The following is a 7,414-nucleotide window of genomic DNA, read 5'->3' as shown; positions in this document are numbered from 1 at the left end:
CCCCCACTGCAGAGCAGATGACGTCCAGGGTACAAAGGCCTTTTGTCCCTCTGGCCAGGTGACCTCGAGTTGACATGGGAGCTGGAGAAACACAGCCTAAGCAGCAGAGTGGCCACAGCAGCTCCTTTGCTGTCCCCTGCCCCCGGTGCAGAGTCCCCCACTCTCCCCCAGGCCCAGTGGAGGGCACCTGGAGAAGAGAGAGGGCCTGCTGCGCCAACGCCCACCCGGCTGCAGGGCCCTGTGGTGAGAATGACCTTGACACCCCCTCCTCTGAGAACCCAGGCTGCAGACACTGCTCCCTGACCCTTAGTTACCCACAATGCACTGCAGACCCAGAGGGGCACCAGGGAGCCTTCTGATGTGGTGGGAACGTCCCGGGTCTTGTCAGGGTGTGTACGGATGGAGGGATGGTGGACGGTGGATGGATGGTGGATGGACGTTGGGTTCTGTAAAGGTTTTCACACTAAGTGGCCTTAAGTGTCCCATGACAGAGCCCGAGGGGGGGCAAATGTGGTGCTGGCTGTGGGGAAGACCTGCCTTTGGCCCCCTCACCATCTCTGTGCGGTAGGTACCTGTCAACAGGAACAGTCGGTTGGGCCCCAGACCAGCGCAGCCCCGCTGGGCCCGGGCTCTGAGCCCCTGAGCCGGGAAGGAAGGGGGTGAGAGGACTCGGCGGAAGGCCCCCAAGCCCTGCCAGGGTCTCTGCCTTCACAGGAAGGGGGCCTCCGATCCCAGCTCCGGGGAGCTGCTCCCAGAGAGCCGGCCACACCCAGGCTGAGCCCAAGTTCGCCGAGTCTCCCTTCAGAGGCCTCTGCGGACACACCTGTGCTGCCTGGGCGTCGGGAGCAATGGGGCTCACGCCTCGCCTGCCAGGCCCACCTCCACCTGCAGGAAAGGGGCTGCTCGCTGTCCGCAGGCCGCCTGCAGACATCCAGGCACCGGCCCCGTGCCCCTCTCAGGGAGGACTGCCCGCCTCGCTAAACCAAGGCTCCTCTCCCAGCACCTTGCCCTCCTGGTGCTCCTGCTACAGGGATGGTCAGAGATGGGGGGCACCTGACTGTCCACAGGCATCTGTCCCCAGGACTCTTCTGGGGTGTGGGGCCTCTCACCGTGAGGGTCACCATCCTCTGAGGGCCCCCAGGCCCACGTGGGGGCAGAACCAGGCTGGATGACCCAGCCCCTCGCCCGCCCTGTGACTCGGTCGGTCAGTTCCTCTTCCCCTCTGGCCTCCTCCACGTGGGCGCCCGACTGTCGCAGCCACAAGGCTCCGTCCTGTCCCTGGATGAGATCCACACCCAGGCTCCCGGCTTCCCCTCACCAGGACGGCACCCAGCCCCGCAGGCACCTCCACCACTGACTTCCTGCTGACCTTGACCCACAGCAGGGGCAGCACAGGGTCGCCCTGCCAGTCCCGCTGTAGACAGGAAGCCGGGAGCCCAGGGGGCAAACAACACACCCAGGAAAGGCACCCCCTCGCCTGCTCGAGGGGGCTCCAGGAGGGCCTGCAGCTCGGCTCAGCTGTCAGCCCTGGGAGGGCTTCCATCCGGACAGAAGGTCCCGCCACCGAGACGCGCCCAGCCTCCCTGGTGTGGGGTGCACTGAGGGAGCCGCAGGGTGAGGCCCGACCACGGGGGGGGGGCAACTGGGGTTCGGGGCCTTGGTCGCCCCTCCGCACACCACACAGAGGGGACCTGCCACAGTCCCAGGGGCTGGGAAGTGCAGCCTCGGGGCGGCCCCAGCGGAGAGGGCACTCTGTGCCCACCTGCCCACGGAGGGGGAGGGTCTGGAACACTGGCCAGACCCCCTGCAGGGCCACCCCACGGCTCCAGGGCCCACAGGGGCGTGGGAATAGGAAGCTCCGGCTGCCCACAGGGCTCTGAGCCGAGGTTCCCCGGGCCCCGGGGGACAGGAGACATCGGGCCACTGCCACACATGATGGGGGAGCAGGGGCTTGGGAGAGGGCTTCAGGGCAGCACCATAGGTGCGGGGCCCCTGAACTTGGGCAGTGTCCCCAGAAACCTCTGAAGAGGAGCCCTGGTGCGGCCTGGCTTCGCTGTGCAGCATGGACACCCCCATGACTTGTGGGGTCCCCTCTGAGCGAAGACACCCCACCCCCAACCCGGTCAGCCCAGGGGCAGGCAGCCCTGGAGGCCCCGCCCCCTGCAGCCCTGCCCTCTGCCCTCCCCCATCTCCTTCCCCTCCCCCATCTCCTTCCCCTCCCCCTCCTCCTCCTCTTCTTCCCAAGGAGACAGACACTGGAAACAGCCTCCTTCGCTTTTCTGGAGGGTGACTCAGCCAGCAGCTGCCTCTGCAGCCCTGCACAGCAGGCTGCGGCTTGCCCGCCCCTCCCAGCAGGGCTCAGGGGCTCCCCAGGGCCTGATACCCCACCCAGGGAATGCCAGCTGGCCACACCTCTGCATGGGCCCCACACCCTGGCCTGTCCCCCAGCCCGGGCTGGCCCCTCCCCCGAGACCCCTCGGAGGAGGCCTCACGTCTTGCCCACCCCTGCCACCGGCACCCACGGGAGAAGCAGGGAGGCCAGGTGTCCAGGGTGTCCTCGGGGGGTCAGGGAGGTGGGCAGTGTAGGACCAGGGGCTTTGTGACTGGCTGAGCCCTGGTTCTCAGGGACACTGCCCTGGCCCAGGGGCGGGCTGAGTGCAGGGGTGGGGACACCTGGGAGGGAGTCCTGAGAGAGAAGTTTCCAGAAGCAGACAGCCCTGCAGCGGGACCCAGGCAGACCGGCCTCCTCCCGGGAGAACGTGCCTGAGTCCCAGCAGACGACTGGACCCAGGGACCCTGGGTCACCAACTCCACCGTTTCCCATCAGTGGGGGTCCTTGCTTCCAGCTCCCTCCTTCCCTCGATCTCACCCCCTGGGGGCCCCCAAAGACACTCTCAGCTTGGGAGGAACCCCCGCCAGCATCTCTTGGACACTCCAGCCCTCACTTCTCCCCCCACTGCCAGGCCTTGGCCACTGAGATGCCCCTGGGACGTGGGCACTGATGGAGTCCAACAAGGTCCAACACCAGCACAGGCACAGTGGGGAGGTGGGCTCCGGGGACCCCGCCTTTGTGCAATGACAGCTGCCCCCACAAGCCCGAGCTCGTCTCATCCTGAGCAGATGCCCGAGGGGCCCGGCTGCCCTGCTGGCACTGTGTCCCCCACAGCTTTTCCCACAGCCAGGCAGCCCAGGCTCCCCTTGCAGAGGCCCCCCCACACACACACACGTGTTGCACACTCACACACTGGCACACAGGCACACTCCAGGCTAGCCCGGACGGCATCTGCCTGCTCTACCCCACATCACGGCCCCGCCTGGCCCTGCACCCAAGTCTCTCCCCATGTTTAGGGCCCTTTCAGGTCCTGGGTCAGGTCCCCACCTCCACTGCGGAGCACTGAGCTTGCGGTGGGGCAGGGTGGGGTTCCCTCTGGGGCACCTGGGAGAGGCAGGGTGGGCCCTGGCAGTCCCTCACAACCCCCACCCGACGGTTGCCCCCCGGCCGGCCTTAGCTGCACTGGACCTGGAATTGCAGCGTGAACTGGGAGAGAGGTGATGCACACCTTACGTAACCGGTGCAGCTGGGGTCAGAGTTCAGTGGGGCGGAGCGGAGGGCGGAGATCCTTCCAGGGCTGTAGGGCAGGGAGGGGCGGGGTGGGAGGCCCCCTCCAGGCCAGCAGGGGTTGGGGAGGGGCCATCCTGCAGACCCTAGAGCCTGTTCAGAGCCTGGGGGACACCCAGCTGGCGTTCAGAGTAGACAGAAGACCCATTTTGGGGGTTTGGGTCTTTCGCTCTTTTTAACCCTCAAACCTTCCACTGCTCCCAGGAGAATAAGGCAGCTGCGAGGTCAGCAAAAGGGAGGGAAGGGGGGGGGCAGGAGGCAGAGGCCTGGCCCCGGGGGCTTGGGGACTGGGGCACCATCCTGGGCCATGAGGAGCCCCTTTCTCCCCCTCCCGCATGACCCCGCTCATGTCCTCTTCCTGAAAGCCCTGAGGTGTGGAGAAGGGTGGTGGAGAAGCTCAGGGCCCACCTCACAGGGCAGACAGAGCCGGCTTGGGCCCGCTATTGGCCTGAGCAGACCACTCGGGGGGCCAGGGCCGGGCGTGCGGGGCCACCCCCCCCAGGAGCAGCCTCCACTCATAAATGCGTCTGTGACCTGACCCTCCCCAAAATAAAACCCCCGAGACCCACAAGAGAGGCCCAGGCTGGCGCCACCTGTCTGAGCCTCACAGTGGCCGCCAAACCCAGCGAGGAATCCCAGAGGCGAGGACACTGCCCAGCGGGTCCGATTCTTCAGGCTGGATGCCCTCTTCCTCTCCTGCCTGCTCCCTCCCCTTCGCCTGCCCCAGGAGGGGCGAGGGGAGCCCCCTCCAAGCCCTCAGGAGCCCATGAGGGTTTTGTCTGGCTGGCCCGTCCCCCCTTGCCCCCGGGCCCCCCCACATTCCTGGAACCAGGGCTGAGGGCCCAGTAGTTTCTTGCCTCTTGAGCTGCAGAAACTTCTGTTGGTGCAAAGATGAGTCAGTCGGCCCTGAAGCACAGAGCAGTCCTGTCTGAACTGCCCTCTGTCCACCCCCCCTCGCTGCTGTGACGGACCCAAGCAGGAAACCACTCATTCCTCTGGAGCTTCACTGGGCTCCTGGGGCCACAGGGGGAAGCTGGGAGGGGAGGCACAGCCCAGGCCCCTCAGCCCAGCCTGGCTCCTGCCTGCTCTGCAGGCGGCATCACTGGGCACGGCCCGGGCACTGCCCACAGGACGATGGGTCCATGGGTGCGGCCACTGGGGAGGCTCCCGAGGGGGGTCAGGCCACCAGCAGCCTCCGCACCGCAACTTCCCTGGCTGGGCAGGCCGTGCCACCCACGGGGAGGCCTCGGCCAGACCTGCCTGCGAAGGAGTGCACAGCCGTGTGCCCCAGGACAGCTGCAGTGAGGGCACCGGGTCTCGCCAGCCCGGGGCGCAGCAGTGACGGTTTAGAGTGCGGCCACCACACTGAATAGCGGGCACTGAGTCCCCTGTGGAGGCCACACTAGCCCCGGCCCCCGGGAAGCCCACCTGGCCAGTCTGCTGGGGGGACGGTGGCACAGCCCCACCTCCACACACGCAGGACACCGAGAACACATCATGGCGCCACTTCAAACAAAATCCCCAACAAAAATTCAAAAAATGTAAAAAATATGGCACCAACTAGTCCAGGAGGGGACCCGCCTGTCCTGAGAGACGGACATGTCGAGGTTGCTGGACAGTCACCGAAGGCTCAGTCTCTGCAGCTTCACACACGTCCCCAGGTGATGGCCGAGCAAGGGACTGATCTTGGGACTACAGAGACCTTGTGACCGGTCCCCAGACACAGGCTCTGCAACGCTGAGCCCCGCCAACCTTGTGCCCTGGCCAGAACACAGAGCCCGGCACCCAGGACCTCGCTGGAGTTCAAACGGAGATGTGCCGGGAAGCACTCGTGGAAGCTGCCACGAGGGTGGACACGGTCACAGCGGCCGAGCTGCAGGAAGCCACACAACAAGGGGCGGGCGGGGCAAGGGTGATGGCAGGGGGGACCGGGCAGGCATGCCCCGCACCACCGCGCACCACCACCGCTCACCATCAGCAAGCAGAGGCGGAACGGGGACCCCCGTACCACCTCTGCTCAGGCAGGGCTGTGTCCCGTGCAAGGGAGTGTTCGCCCGTGTAAGGGAGTGTCCTGTGTAAGAGTGTGTTCCGTGCTCGTCGAGTGTGTCTATTTGTTTTTCCAGGATGAGCCGTTGAAAAGCTTGTCAACTCAGTCCCCATAGGGCTGACCGGGGGGTGGGTGGTCCAGTGGGTGGTGGGTGGGCGTGTTTTCACCAGCTTCATTCTGCAGCAGCATCAGAGGGTGTCTCAGGGGCACCCCTGCAGGATATAAAAGGTAAAATGTTTTAAAAGGAAAAAGGTAAGAAGCCTTCCGGGGGCTGAGCTGACAACTGAAATGAAACCCAAGGCCAGGCTGCTGCTCGCGGTCCTGGGTGGGCCTCCGCTCCCCTCTCAGCCAGGTGGTTGGGCTGCACACCCCCGCCCCAGCGCCGTGCTTGGGGGGACGCTTCCCCCTGAGAGACGCCCGCGCTGCCCACCCGGCCCAGCCTCCGCGTGTGTGCCTCAGGTGGCCGCGCGGCGCTGCCCAGCTCCTCCGGGTTCTGTGCAGGTGGGCCTCCTGCAAGGCGCCCTCCCAGGTGGAAGCCTGGGCTGGGGCCCCTGTCCTGGAGCCCACTCGCCCTGGACAGACGCCGGCCCTGGGGTGCAGGCCTCCCTCCAGCCTCCTTCTCCCCACCCAGCCTGTCTCTGGGTGAGGCCTCGGGTTCTGCCTGTGCCCCAGGCCCAGGTGCGTGAGATCGAGGGTCAGAGGCCAGGACGCCCCACCCAGCTTGACTGCTCTCCAGCCCCACCATCCTCCCAGCCCGGGCCTGGAAGTCACTCCACTTCCTCTCCTACATCCCTCAGGCGACTGGATCAACAAGCACACCTACTGACCACAGCCGGCAGCCAGAGGCCAGCCAGGCATGGGATGAGTCAGCAGGCCTGCCTCCCACCCCCACTTCCTGGCGCTGTCAGAATAGGAATCCAGGGGAGCATGGAGAGGCCTGAAACCCAGCAGGGGGTGCGGGGTGCAGAAGAAAGGCTTCTCTGCGGAGGCAGGACCCCTGGGGGCCTTCCTACAGCTGCTGCCCCCCACCCCCCACCCCCCCAGGGCTCGGCTCACTCTAGGAACTGGGAGTCCGGTCCAGAAGCAGCTGCCACAGGCACGTGTCCCCAGGCTGGAGGGCATCCAGCAGGCAGCAAGCACCCTCCTCGGCCAGCTCTCCCAGGCATGCCCCGCACTTAGGGGCCCTCGTTCAGCGCTGGACAGTAGCCAGAAGCAGCTCAAGGAGACTTCCCGTCCTGAGGGTGGACAGTCCCAGGTCTTGTCCCCACCCACCAAAGGGGCACCCCAAGCACCCAGAGGGCATGCGGTTGGCCCCAGGGCAGAAGCTGGGGCAAGGCTGGACGCCACCAGGACTCCAGGCTGAAGTCACTGCATCCAGGGCCTTCCCTGAGCGCCAGCCCCTGCCTCCCAGCCCCACACAGGGGCATCCGCCTGCCTCCCACGCCCTCTGCCCGCACATCAGGTCTCCGGGAGCCTTGTCCGGACGGGACAGCCAGTGCTGACCGACACTGTACCCGCCTTCGCTCACCTCCCCTAGTTACGACCTCCAGAGGCGCTAGTCGTTCCTTCCCAGGTGGGGACATTGAGGCTGGGCAGTTCCCAACCTGTTGGGGCCCAGGTCACACCCCAAGAGTGCTAGAGTGGACGCCCCGGCAGGCTTGGGTCTCCACGACAGATGGAGACCGCAGAGCCGCCTCGTGGGCCCGGGTCTGCTGGGTGAGAGAACAAGGCCACGGCACTCCCGGCTG

The sequence above is a fragment of the Artibeus jamaicensis genome, unplaced genomic scaffold (assembly GCF_021234435.1).
Source record: "Artibeus jamaicensis isolate MK-2021 breed Jamaican fruit bat unplaced genomic scaffold, CSHL_Jam_final contig_444, whole genome shotgun sequence".
Classification (NCBI taxonomy): Eukaryota; Metazoa; Chordata; class Mammalia; order Chiroptera; family Phyllostomidae; genus Artibeus; species Artibeus jamaicensis.
This window is presented reverse-complemented; position numbering follows the sequence as displayed.